Source organism: Cervus canadensis, chromosome 8 (assembly GCF_019320065.1).
Source record: "Cervus canadensis isolate Bull #8, Minnesota chromosome 8, ASM1932006v1, whole genome shotgun sequence".
In the NCBI taxonomy this organism is placed as follows: domain Eukaryota; kingdom Metazoa; phylum Chordata; class Mammalia; order Artiodactyla; family Cervidae; genus Cervus; species Cervus canadensis.
Window position 1 is genome coordinate 29,783,094 of NC_057393.1, and position 14,427 is coordinate 29,797,520.

At 43.3% G+C, this 14,427-nt stretch overlaps 1 protein-coding gene across 1 annotated transcript in view; it reads left to right on the forward strand.

Moving 5' to 3' along the window:
• LOC122446048 (dynamin binding protein) overlaps positions 1 to 14,427 on the forward strand; it is a 114,046-nt gene that overhangs the window by 49,961 nt on the left and 49,658 nt on the right. The gene's annotated exons all lie outside the window — the stretch shown is intronic.

Sequence of the window (14,427 nt, forward strand, 5' to 3'; positions counted from 1 at the left end):
TATTGGAACCTCAGCTTCAGCATCAGTCCTTCCAGTGAATATTCAGGGGCGATTTCCTTTAGGATCGACTCATTTGATCTCCTTGCAGTCCAAGGGACTCTCAAGAGTCTTCTCTAGCACCACAGTTCAAAAGTATCAATTCTTCTGCGCTCAACCTCCTTTATGGTTGAACTCTCACATCCGTACATGACTACTGGAAAAACCATAGCTACTTGAACCTTTGTCACCAAAGTGATGTCTCTGCTTTTTAATATGCTGTCTAGTTTCATCATAGCTTTTCTTCCAAGGAGCAAAGTGTTCTTTAATTTCATGGCTGCAGTCACCGTCTGCAGTGATTTTGGAGCCCAAGAAGATAAAGTCTCTCACTGTTTCCACTTTTTCCCCATCTGTTTGCCATGAAGTGAGGGACCAGATACCATGATCTTAGTTTTGGGAATGTTGAGTGTTAGACCAGCTTTTTCACTGCCCTCTTTCACCTTCATCAAAAGGTTCCTTAATTCCTCTTTGCTTTCTGCCATTAGAGTGCTATCATCTGCATATTTCTCCCAGCAAGCTTGATTCCAACTTGTGATTCATTCAGGCATGCATTTTGCATGATGTACTCTGCATAGAAGTTAAATAAGCAGGGTGACAATATATAGCCTTGATGTACTCCTTTCCCAATTTTGAACCAGTCCATTGTTCCATGTCTGGTTCTAACTGTTGCTTCTTGACCCGCATACAGATTTCTCAGGAGGCAGGTAAGGTGGTCTGGTATTCCCATCTCTTTCAGAGGTTTCCACAGTTTGTTGTGATCTCACAGTCAAAGGCTTTAGCTTAGTCAGTGAAGCAGAAGTAGATGTTTTTCTGGAATTCTCTTGCTTTTTTTTTATGAGCCAGTGGATGTTGGCAATTTGATCTCTGGTTCCTCTGCCTTTCCTAAAAGCAACTTGAACATCTGAAAGTTCATGGTTCACGTACTACTGAAGCCTAGCTTGAAGGGTTTTGAGCACTACCTTACATGTGCTCACCTTAGCATGTGAAATAAGTTTAATTGTGTAGTAATTTGAACATTCTTTGGCATTGCCCTTCTTTGGGATTGAAATGAAAACTGACCTTTTCCAGACCTGTGACCAACTGCTAAGTTTTCCAAATCTGCTGACATGTTGGTGGCAGGACTTTAACAGCATCATCATTTAGGATTTGAAATAGCTCAACTGGAATTCCATCACCTCCACTAGCTTTGTTCGTAGTTATGCTTCCTATGGCCCACTTCACATTCCAGGATGTCTGGCTCTAGGTGAGTGACAACACCGTTGCGGTTATCCAGGTCATTAAGACCTTTTTTGTACAGTTCTTCTGTGTATTCTTGCCCCCTCTTCTTAATCTCTTCTGCTTCTGTTAGGTCCTTGCCATGTCTGTCTTTTATTGTGCCCATTTTTGCATGAAATGTTCCCTTGGTATCTCCAGTTTTCTTGAAGAGATCTCTAGTCTTTCCCATCTATTGTTTTTCTTTCTTTCTTTGCATTGTTCACTTAAGAATGTCAATGTATGGCAAAAACCACTACAATATTGTAAAGTAATTAGCCTCCAACTAATAAAAATAAATGGAAAAAAATTAAAAAAATAAAATGTGCAAGCAATTTAAACAGAAAAAAAAAAAAAGGCTTTCTTATCTCTCCTTGCTATTGTCTGGAACTCTGCATTCAGTTGGACATATACAGGGTAGAACATTCAGTTCAGTTCAATCGCTCAGTCAAGTCCGACTCTTTGCAACCCCATGAACCGCAGCATGCCAGGCCTCCCTGTCCATCACCAACTCCCGGAGTCCACCCAAACCCATGTCCATTGAGTCAGTGATGCCATCCAACCATCTCATCCTCTGTCATCCCCTTCTCCTCCTGCCCTCAGTCTTTCCCAGCATCAGGGTCTTTGCAAATGAGTCAGCTCTTCGCATCAGGTGGCCAAAGTATTGGAGTTTCAGCTTCAACATCAGTCCTTCCAATGAACACCCAGGACTGATCTCCTTTAGGATGGACTGGTTGGATCTCCTTGCAGTCCAAGGGACTCTCAAGAGTCTTCTCCAACACCACAGTTCAAAAGTATCAATTCTTCAGCACTCAGCTTTCTTTATAGTAGAAGGGTAGAACATTAGGAGGCATATTTGTGAGTATAGTGTATTGAGGAATGACATGTTATAGTGGACTTCAGAATGGTGTCAGGTCAATGACTTATTCATTCAGCAAATGTTGGTGCCAGGCACTGTGTTAAGGACAAGGTACATAATAACAAACTTAGATATTTTGTCTGCTTTCTAGGAGGTTCTGGTCAAGTGAGTTGCTAATTAATAATTAAAGTCCACGTCTAAAACACAGTACCAAGAGTTCCTTGGTGGTTTTGTGGTTAGGATTCTGGGCTTTCACTGCTGTTGTCCAGGTTCAGTCCCTGGTCAAGGAACCGAGATTCCACAAGCCATGTGTCATGGTCAAAAGAAAACCAAAATAGAACAACAGCAACAAAAAAGGGTACCTTCAAATCTGATAGTTTGGCTTCTGTAGCAGTAGAAATATTCAGGGTTAGTCCACAATTTCAGGTTTCCCAGTATATGTTTCTTTTAGAAACATTGTTGAGGACTATATCCTGTAGCCTTGAGAGAATCTCATTTTAACATATCATAGTTCTTTTCTACCTCTCGGAGAAGTTCGCATGCTTGAATTTGTCAGGGTTGTACATTCATTTCTTTACTCAGCAAGTATTTCTTGAGCACATACTATGAACCAGGCACTGGCTATACACTGATCAATAAAAAGGATATAGTAGTATCATTCATATTTGTGTATCTTTGAGACTCTAGTGAGCATACTGATATTGGCCTGTGTTTATCACACTGTCTCTCTAGCTGCCTTGAATCATGGCTATAGTTACTTTTCATGTGGGCCATGACCCTGTTTATCTAAATCAGTGCAGTGGATGATAATTTATAGAGTTAGCCTCTTCTGTCTGGAATCTTGCTCCTAAACTTCTCCCTTTAAGGTAATGCCAAGAGGAAGGTTGGCCAGAGACTCTCCGGGTGATTTTTAATTTGAATTTTAAATGACTGTTGCATAGGTGGCGCTTTGTTTGGTTTTCAGTCACTCGGTCATATCCGACTCTTTGTGACCCCATGGACTGCAGCACACCAGGCTTCCTTGTCCTTCACAGCTGGCGCTGGTGGTCAAGAATCTGCCTGCCAATACAGGAGATAAAGGAGATGCGGATTGGATCCCTGGGTTGGGAAGATCCCCTAGAGGAGGAAATGGCAAACCACTCCAGTATTCTTGCCTGGAAAATTCCATGGACAGAGGTTCCTGATGGGCTGCAGTACATGGGATCACAGAAAGTCGGACACGACTGAGCACACACACATCTCACACATTAAATCAGGATATGTTTTTCAGAAAAGTAATGTTTTCAGCAAGATATTGGATGAGATTTAATATCCACTAAAGAGAGTCATTAGGTTAACCAGTTAGAGAATGGTCGATATGGAATAATAACCTCTGTACACTGAAGTGATACGTAATATTCCAGACAGATTTTTAAAACTTAAAAGTATAGTTTTTCTACGTATAGAAGCAATTTATTATTCTGAAGACTTCTTGGAATGCCTCAGGTATAAGAATTCTTAAACTAGTAAAAAATAGAGTTTTAAAGCTAAGGCATTTTGTAGTCTTTCAAGATATAAAAGTTTTTGTAAAAGAAATAATGATTTTTCTTTCTAGTTTGTCAGACATAATTAAACAAACAAACAAACAAACCAAAATAGTATCCTCAGCTTGTGTAACATCTAGTTTAGGGTGTTGGCTCAGTAAAAATTAGCTCAGTTACTGATAATGGATTTTTTTCTTGGTATGAAACAGCAACCATAGTCAGAAGCCATCTGGGGTCTGTGATTCAGGACAGAAGCTAGTTTTCCTCTTAGGATAGATGGTTTAATGTCTGTCAAGATAGGTAGCTAGAAATGGTTAATTTCGTTATAATTGGCCTGTGAATCACTGTTTCTTGCAGTTTGTAGTGTAGGTTTGTGAACATTTCCTCACCCTCAGCTCCAGGCAGAGGGGTGGAAAAGCTGCAAAAGCTCCAGGGCTTTAGATTTCATCCAGGCTTTGCAGCACTTAGTGAAAGGACCCGCCTCCTGCCACCGTCAAAAGCGGTCCTGCTGTGCTGGCTAGTTACCTGAGTGTGTGGACTCCTATGTTTATTTTATCAGATGTATTCAACAGCAAGACCCCAAAGAGGAAGAACTCTAGGGCAGTAATTTATTCAATAAATACGGTTGAGCTCCTACTATATTCCAGGCAGGGTTCTAGAGTTACAGCAGGTATCTCTGCCCCCTTGGGGAGACGATAAGTAAGTAAAAATATATGTATTATTAGAAGGCGAAAGAACCTATAGAATCAGGGAAAATCTCAATGAAAAGTGACTTTTTTACTCACTAAGTATTTCTTGAACACATACTGTGATCTGGCACTGGATATACACTGATTAATAAAAAAGATATAGTAGTATCATTCATATTTGTGTATCTTTGAAACTCTAGTGATCATAGTGAATCTGACCTGTGTTTATTACCCTTTCTGTCTGTCTAGCTGCCTTTGAGTCATAGCTGTAGTTACTTTCCATATTGGCCATGACCCTGTTTATCTAAATCAGTGCAGTGGATGGTAATTTGTAGAGTTAGCCTCTTCTGCATCTGGAATCTTGCTCCTAAATGTCTCCCCTTAAGGTAATGCCTTAAGGCTTTGAATGAGTATCTGAAAGATTGTAGGGAGCCAGCCAAGCCATTTTGGGGTTAGGGTTGTTTTTTTCCGGCAACTAGAATAGCAAGTATGAGAGTATGCCTGGTGTTTGAGGAATAGCAAGGATGCCAGTTTAGCAAAGATGTGGGCTTTGTAAGCCCATCATTCAAAGTAGAGAAGCCCCAGGAAGGTTCTGAGCAGGGGAGCAGCATGAGGTGACTTAGATCTTGATAGAGTCACTTTGGCTGTGGTGTTGAGAATAGACGGTAGGTAGAGATACAAGGACAGAAGCAGAGAGACCAGTTAGGAGGCTACTGCACTGATCTAGGCAAGGGATGATGTAGCTTGGGCCAGGATAGTAGAGTGGGGATGAGGGGAAGTGCTCAGTTATTTTGAGCGTCATACATTGATATAAGGTATATTTGAGTTGGAGCCAGTAGGAGTTGCTAGCTGATTGGATATGAGGTGAACGACGCTGAGGTTGAGCAACTGGAGGACTGGAGTTGCCAGTAATTTCTCAATTAATGGTGAAGAGTGCAGGAGACTCTGGTTGTTGGGGGAGGTGGGACAGGGCAGAGGTCAACTGCACAATTCGATGTAGAGGCCAGAGTTCAGAGGAGTTAAGCCTGGAGACATAAATTTGGAACCAGTTTTGAGAGCACATAGACATAAGTTCTGTTCAGTTAAGTCGCTCAGTCATGTCCGACTCTTTGTGACCCCATGAACCGCAGCACACCAGGCCTCCCTGTCCATCACCAACTCCTGGAGTCCACCCAGACCCATGTCCATTGAGTTGGTGATGCCATCCAACCATCTCATCCTCTGTCATCCCCTTCTCTTCCTGCCCTCAATCTTTCCCAGCATCAGGGTCTTTTCCAAAGGGTCAGTTCTTCGCATCAGGTGGCCAAAGTATTGGAGTTTTGGCTTCAATATCATTCCTTCCAATGAACACCCAGGACTGATCTCCTTTAGGATGGACTGGTTGGATCTCCTTGCAGTCCAAGGGACTCTCAAGAGTCTTCTCCACCACCACAGTTCAAAAGCATCAATTCTACCGGGGTCCGGTGCGGAGAGTCCTTCGTCCCGGGACACGGGGTGCGGCCGGAAAGGCGGCTGCCCCCTCGCCCGTCACGCACCGCACGTTTGTGGGGAACCTGGTGCTAAACCATTCGTAGACGACCTGCTTCTGGGTCGGGGTTTCGTACGTAGCAGAGCAGCTCCCTCGCTGCGATCTATTGAAAGTCAGCCCTCGACACAAGGGTTTGTCGCTCCGGGCCGGGGCGTTGTGGTGGTCCGTGCCACCCTCGCTCTTTTCCCTCCGCGGGCTCTGCCTCTCCCCCGGGCGGTCGAGGGGCCGCCGTCCTCCACGCGGGGGCGCGGGGAAGAGCGGGTCGAGGAGAGGGAGAAGAGAGGGGCGCCCCTGACGGCGCCTCCCGGCCTCGGGGTGCTGCGCCCTCCTCCGCTTCCCCGCCGTGGGCCTTCGCCCGCGGGCTGGGACGGGGGACGCGGGGAGAGGCATGGCTCGGACGAGAGTCCGGGGGCGCCGCAGGGTGGCCCCGCCGTCCCCTTTCCCAGGGGGGGCGAGCGGGGCCGGGGGGCTGGTGGCGTGCGCCTGTCGCGGCTGTCACCTCCGTGCGCGCACGTGTCCCTTCCCTCCGGTCCCGGCGGCAGGGAGAGGGAAAATGACAGCACGTGGGTGCTCGCGGGGCCCTTGCGCTCTTTTCCTTCCCACTAAAAAAAAAAAGAAAAAAAGAAAAAGCATCAATTCTTTGGTGCTCAGCTTGCTTTATAGTCCAACTCTCACATCCATACGTGACCACTGGAAAAACCATAGCCTTGACTAGACGGACCTTTGTTGACAAAGTGATGTCTCTGCTTTTTAATATGTTGTCTAGTTTGGTCATAACTTTCCTTCCAGTGAGTAAGCGTCTTTTAATTTCATGGCTGCAATCACCATCTGCAGTGATTTTGGAGCCCAGAAAAATAAAGTCAGCCACTATTTCCACTGTTTCCCCATCTCTTTGCCATGAAGTGTTGGGACCGGATGCATGATCTTAGTTTTCTGAATGTTGAGCTTTAAGCCAACTTTTTCACTCTCCTCTTTCACTTTCATCAAGAGGCCCTTTAGTTCTTCACTTTATGCCATAGGATGGTGTCATCTGCATATCTGAGGTTATTGATATTTCTCCCTGCAATCTTGATTCCAGCTTGTGCTTCCTCCAGCCCAGCATTTCTCATGATGTACTCTGCATATAAGTTAAATAAGCAGGGTGACAATAGTCAGCCTTGACGTACTCCTTTTCCTATTTGGAACCAGTCTGTTGTTCCATGTCCAGTTCTAACTGTTGCTTCCTGACCTGCATACAGGTTTCTCAAGAGGCAGGTCAGGTGGTCTCATATTCCCATCTCTTTCAGAATTTTCCACAGTTTATTGTGATCCACACAGTCAAAGGCTTTGGCACAGTCAATAAAGCAGAAATAGATATTTTTCTGGAACCCTCTTGCTTTTTCGATGACCCAGCGGATGTTGGCAATTTGACCTCTGGTTTCTCTGCCTTTTCTAAAACCAGCTTGAACATCTGGAAGTTCACGGTTCACATATTGCTGAAGCCTGGCTTGGAGAATTTTGAGCAATTCTATTAGCACATAGATGTTATTTAAAACCATGATATTTAATGAGATTAAAGAAAAAAAGTATAGACAGAGAAAAAGAGAAGAGGCCCAAGGAGTGAGCGGTCTGGAAGATAGGAGATGAAATGGTGACATTGGAACTGGTGATAGGAACTGAATGGTGACAGAAATTGTAACTAATTGAGTGCTTATTCTTTGTTGAACAATGTGCAAGGTGCTTTTATACACTTTTCCAATTCCCAGAATTGTCCACATCTGCTAGATGAGAAAGCCGAGGTTTGCCCACAGTCTCACAGCTGGTGAGTGAGAGGGCTGGGATCCAGATCCAGGCGCGTTTCATTGTGCAGCTTTACGCGCTTTCTTGCTGCGCCACCCTGTATTGCCAGCGTGCTGCGACTTAAGGAGTGACGGCTTGACATCTGAAAGTGGGTGGTAGGGAACAACAACTCAGATCTACAAGTGCTCAAGGTGGAGGGATCCCGACTGACTCTTGACAGCTTACTTCCAAAATAATTTATGCCACATATAATATACATGTGTCAGTGCCATTCTCCCGAATCATCCCACCCTCACCCTCTCCCAGAGAGTCTGAAAGACTGTTCTATACATCTGTGTCTCTTTTGCTGTCTCGCATATAGGGCTATCGTTACCATCTTTCTAAATTCCATATTTATGCATTAGGATACTGTATTGGTGTTTTTTTCTTTCTGACTTACTTCACTCTGTATAATGGGCTCCAGTTTCATCCACCTCATTAGAACTGATTCAGATGTATTCTTTTTAATGGCTGAGTAATATTCCATTGTGTGTATATATCACAGCTTTCTTGTCCGTTCGTCTGCTGATGGACATCTAGGTTTCTTCCATGTCCTGACTATTATTAAAAACATGTATATTATCATATGTGAAACAAATCACCAGTTCAGGTTTGATGCATGAGACAGGGTGCTCGGGGCTGGTACACTGGGATGACCCAGAGGGATGGGATGGGGAGGGAGGAAGGTGGGAGGGGGGGGTTCAGGATGGGGAACACATGTACACCCGTGGCAGATTCATGTCAATGTATGGCAAAACCACTACAATATTGTAAAGTAATTAGCTTTCAATTAAAATAAATAAATTTATATTTTAAAAGTAAATTAGTTTAAAGAAATTTATGCCAAATGTATTTTTAGGACTCTCATTTATGCCAAACATTTTTTAGTACTCTCATCTGTTGAAAACTATTTGTTAAATTACATGTATCTATGGATTTAAGAGTATATATGTATGTATTGATATATACATATATAAATATTTAATCCTTCCTCACAGATATACTTTTGACTGCTAGCTTATCATGAAGTTACTTAAGTTTTCAAAATATTGACCCATTCTTACTAGCAACATCCCCAAGATTTGTAACCTTCGCCTAACTCATCTTTAAGTTCATCATAAGGTTTAAACTGTTTTTAACTCTCTTGTTTTCCTATATTCTAGTCTTTATTTTTTATTTTTTACAGTACTCCCAGATTCTTTTTCTCTGTGTGTCTGTCTGCCTCTGTCCCAGTCAATTGTCTTTTAATTAGTTCATAATCTCTTCCTTTACTGGGGAATTTACTTTTTAATCTTAGATAGCTGTCTTCATTTCCAGATCCTCTCTTTGCACATAGCTGGAGGCTGCAGCTGTATTGATATCCCTTGAGTTTCTTTAACCTTAATGATAGGATCTTCTTTACAACTCCTCCTAATTAACCCTTAGGCTGAAAGTGAAAATGAAATCGCTCAGTCCGACTCTTTGTGACCCTGTGGACTGCAGGCCACCAGGCTCCTCCGTCCATGGATTTCCCAGGCAAGAATACTGGAATGGGTTGCCATTTTCTTCTCCAGGGGATCTTCCCGACCCAGGGATCAAACCCGGGTCTCCCTCATTGCAGGCAGACACTTTAACCTCTGAGCCACCAGGGTAGCCCATAGGCTGAAAGGCAGCTGAACAAAGAATGGAAACCACATTCCTAGTCTAGGAATTCCTTAAGTTCCTGCTGTGTGCTAGGTGTGGGGCATGCTAAGTCACTTCAGTTGTGTCCCACTGTTTGTGACCCTATGGACTGTAGCCCACCAGGCTCCTCTCTCCATGGGATTCTCCAGGCAAGAATACTGGAGTGGGTTGCCATGCCCTACGTCCAGGGGATCGTCCCCACCCAGGGATCGAACCCAAGTCTCTTAGGTTTCCTGCATTGGCAAGCAGGTTCTTTACCACTAGTGCCGCCTGGGAAGCCCATGCTAGGTAGCTGGGTACAAAGGAGAAGACCTGGGGCAGCCACTGTTTAGAAATATGCAAGACTAGGGAGATAAATCAGCAAAGGAAAAGGAGCAGCCAGTCGAGTGAAGGAAGCTCTTCAAGGAAGAAAGTGACTGTGTCCAAAAGCTATTAGAGGCCAAGTGAGGTGAGTCCCAGAAATGGCCATTGGATTGGATGACCTTGTCAAGAGCAGTTTCAGTACAATGACAACAAAGGGATAAAAGCCTTATTGTGTGTGGTAGTCTCTCAGTCGTGTCAGACTCTTTGTGAGCCCATGGACTGTAGCCTGCCAGGCTCCTCTGTCCATGGGATTTGCCAGGCAAGAATACTGGAGTGGGTTGCCATTTCCTTCTCCAGGGGATCTTCCCAACCCGGGGATTGAACCCTGGTCTCCCGCATTATGGGCTGAGACGTAAGGAAATAGAGGCATTGAATATTTGCTCAAAAGTCTTCGAAAGCAGAAGTATGCTATAAAGGAAAGCAAAGTAACGGGGTAGCACCTGGAGGCAGCACTGGACTGAGGAGCCAACAGATGTTTGTAGGATGGGAAACACTCACAGCCTTACGAGACTGGTGGTTAGAGTGGGCGCATTGAAGAGGTGGTGGTGGCAGTGGCTAATTGCTGGAATAAAGTCTTTGAGGGTCAGGCGGAAGTGGGAGCAGTGAGCCAGCAGAGAGGTTGGCCTGTTTGATCAGAGCAGAGACAGTTTTTCCATTCTAACAAGAGGGAAGGCAGAACAGATGGGTATAGATGCAAGTAGAATGGTGGATTTGATGATGAAAAGATCAAGAAACAGGCTTAGTAACTTTCCCAAGATGATACAGCTAGTTAGTGGTAGGGTCAGGATTTAAAAAAAAAAAAGGCACAGCCTGTGAGTGCTCCTGCCCTCTGCCTTGATCGAATCTCGCCTGTGACCATATCAACTCATTAAGCCTGGGTGTACCTCCTGTGTGGCCCAGTATAGAGCTGTATTAGAGATTGGATGTGACCCTTGCCCTCAGGCTTTCAGTGTAATAAAAGGAGATAAACAAGTATAATAAAGTAACAGGTAAGATGAGAGGGATATTTGGTGCTCTGAAAAATAGCAAACTCTATGGGAATCAGAGTGTCATTGGGGTAGAGTCTTAGAAAGTGAGGGTGATTACCTTTTCTTACTAGGTTTTATTTTTTTAAAAATCTATCTCCTCTCTTTTGTTCCTTTGCCTTTTCTATGCTTTGTGTCTCTTCTCTCACCCTCTAAATCCTGCTGCCCCACCTTCACTTCTAGTGTTATGCTCACAGAGTTTCTATCCACAGAGGGACATTGTAGCTGATCACCCACCCTCTGTGTGTGTGTTAGTCGCTTAGTCATGTCCAACTCTTTGCGACCCCATGGACTGTAGCCCACAAGGCTTCTCTGTCCGTAGTATTCTCCAGGCAAGAATACTGGAATGGTTTGCCATTCCCTTCTCCAGGGCATCTTCCCAACCCAGGGATTGATCCCAGGTCTCCCAAATTGCAGGCAGATTGTTTACTGTCTGAGCCACTAGGGAAGCCCTTAGTAACAACAAGCATCATGGCAGAGTGCTGCTCCAGGCTTTTGAAAAGAGCCTGTGGAATGTGACTGTTACGTCAGATGGAACGGAGGATAACTGTCTACAAGATTGTATTTCACCAGTAGGCCTGGAATTGAGAAAAATGGGAAAGTTATTCTCCTCATCCCCTTGGGCCACATTTCTTTGCACACAGATTTATTACATGAGAAGAGTAATCCATTCACAACTTCTGATTAGCTCTGGGTCATAGTAGTGAGGTAAAGCTGAGACAGTTTACATTTTTATGCAAACTGTATCTTTAAAGTCCTAAAGGCAGTAGGGCTTAGAAAAAGAGAGAGGGAGTAAGGATGGGAGAAGGGAGGCCTTTTATTTTAACCAGCTGTTCACTCTTCATTCATCCACAGATCATTTCTTTTTGCCTTCATGTAACCTTTTCTGCTGGGTTGTTTTATAACTAGTATTCGTCTCACCTGTAATTTATCCTCTTTTATTTATTCTCCTGGTTGATTTACTAGGCCTATTTCTCACCATGCTAGCTTTATGGAAGATTTGAAGTTGCTAAAAGGAACTTTTCCATTTCCATAACAGGGAAAGATAAATCTTTACTTTTCACTTTTGCTTAGAAATAAGATCATAGAAGTTTAAATTTAAAGTGGCAGAGAAATTATTAACTTCCTTATTTTACGCATAAGAAAACTGACAGCCAGAGAAATTAAGCATAGCTATAAACTGGTTATTAGCCAAAATTGAACTTCTGGAAGCTAGCTGCCCTAATTCCTCATCTCATGTGCCCTCTTTTACACTGTCACTCTGTATAACTCATAGTCAAAGCTGTCCTCTTAAATGATGTCATCCTGTTGGTTTGTGAACAGAATCACAATCTTTATTGCGTTTAAGCCGGAGATTTTAGATGACTAAGTCACAAGTCCTGGACAGTCTTTCTGTTACTGTGCTGGTGTGGGTGTTCGTTTCAGTTGGGTGTCGAAGGTCAACACTCAGGCAGGGTAAAGGTAAGCCAGGACTGAAGACAGAGAGGGAATGGCTGTGTGGTGCATGGGGTGGAGTGTGTGCACACTCACCTTGGCAGTGATAGAGTGTGAATTAGACCATGAATAGAATTAGACCATGAATTAGACCATGATAGAGTGTGCTTGTTTGCTTACTCGATTTGAGGGAAATGAAATTTTTCCTATGTTTTTGAGATACTCCTCTTAGTCTAGTGCCATGAAGTCAGACAGATCTGGGTTTAAATTATGGCCCCTCTTTGTACTGGTTTCTGTGATCTTGGACAGGTTTTTCAAAGTCTCAGAGATTCTTTATCTGTAGCAAAATAATACAATATCCTCCTCATAGTTGGTGAAGATCAAAGAACATTTATGTCAGCTTCCTAGTCCTCATCCTGATCTTGGCCCATAAAACACACTTGACAACATGGCAGCTGCCAGGGCTGTTGCTGCTACTGCAGCAGAACAAAAGAACAAAAAACTTTGCATGAAAATCAGATTTAACAATCTAGAGGTTAATTCTGTTAGTATAGAATCCAAAGATGTATCACAATACATTCAGTGTTTCAGGAAAGGAAAAGGAGTTTCAAGGAAAACAGAAGCATGAATTTTTAAAACTGAAGCAATCAAGGATGTCACTGGGGCCAACTGCCTCATTTTATAAATGGATAGGTTGAGTCCCAGAGAGAATAAGTGGTTTATCCAAGAATTCAGTTCAGTCGCTCAGTCGTGTCCGACTCTTTGCAACCCCATGGACTGCAGCATGCCTGGCTTCCCTGTCCATCACCAACTCCTAGAGCTTACTCAAACTCATGTCCATTGAGTCAGTGATGCCATTGAACCATCTCATCCTCTGTTGTCCCCTTCTCCTCCCACCATCAATCTTTCCCGGCATCAGGGTCTTTTCTAATGAGTCAGTTCTTCACATCAGATGGCCAAAATATTGGAGTTTCAGCTTTAGCATCAGTCCTTCCAATGAATATTCAGGACTAATTTCCTTTAGGATGAACTGGTTGGATCTCCTTGCAGTCCAAAGGACTCTCAAGAGTCTGCTCCAACAACACAGTTCAAAAACATCAGTTCTTCGGTGCTCAGCTTTCTTTATAGTCCAACTTTCACATTCATACATGACTCCTGAAAAAACCATAGCTTTGACTAGATAGACTTTTGTTGGCAAAGTAATGTCTCTGCTTTTAATATGCTGTCTAGGTTGGTCATAGATTTTCTTCCAAGGGGCAAGAGTCTTTTAATTTCATGGCTACTCACCATCTGCAGTGATTTTGGAGCTCAAAAAAGTAAAGTCTCTCATTGTTTCCATTGTTTCCCTATCTATTTGCCATGAAGTGATGGGACCAGATGCCATGATCTTAGTTTTCTGAGTGTTGAGTTTTAAGCCAACTTTTTCACTCTCCTCTTTTCAAGAGGCTTTTTAGTTCTTCTTCGCTTTTTGCCATAAGGGTGGTGTCATCTACATAACTGAGGTTATTGATATTTCTCCCAGCAATCTTGATTCCAGCTTGTACTTCCTCTAGCCCAGCGTTTCTCATGATGTACTCTGCATATAAGTTAAATAAGCAGGGTGACAATATACAGCCTTGACTACTCCTTTCCTTATTTGGAACCAGTTTGTTTATCCAGGAGTAAACATCTAATTATTGACAAAGCTTATAACCCTGGTCTCCTTAAGGTTCTTTATATTGTTTCACAAATAGGGATTAGATAAAAGTTCAAGGACACTTGATAGATGACCATAGCTGAAAGTGTAATCTTACTAAAGACTCTCTTAGCATATCACTCTCTGAGAAGCCTTCAATGACCCTTTGTTATTCATTAAATAAAATAAGTGGCCTCAGTCCTTTCAGATCTGCCTGAACCTACCCCTCAAGCATGATCCTTGTTACTTTATACACACGTGGTATCCTTCAAACTGTTCCCCCTTTCCTAGTTTCCCATGTGTGGAAAGTCTTTGGAAACCCTACTTTTACTTGAAAGCACAGCTCAAACACTACTGCTGTGAAACTGCAGTTGCCCCACCAGAGACTCTGCTTTTTGCCATCACCATTTGTGTTTGTTACGGTACTTCACCTCTAATCATACGTTACAGTGTGTTGCTCCTGCATCATAAGAGAGACTAACTTCATCTTTATCTCTTCCACTGTGCTTCACCTAAAGTAATCTATTATTGGATGAATTCAAAGTGCTATTTTTATACCCACCT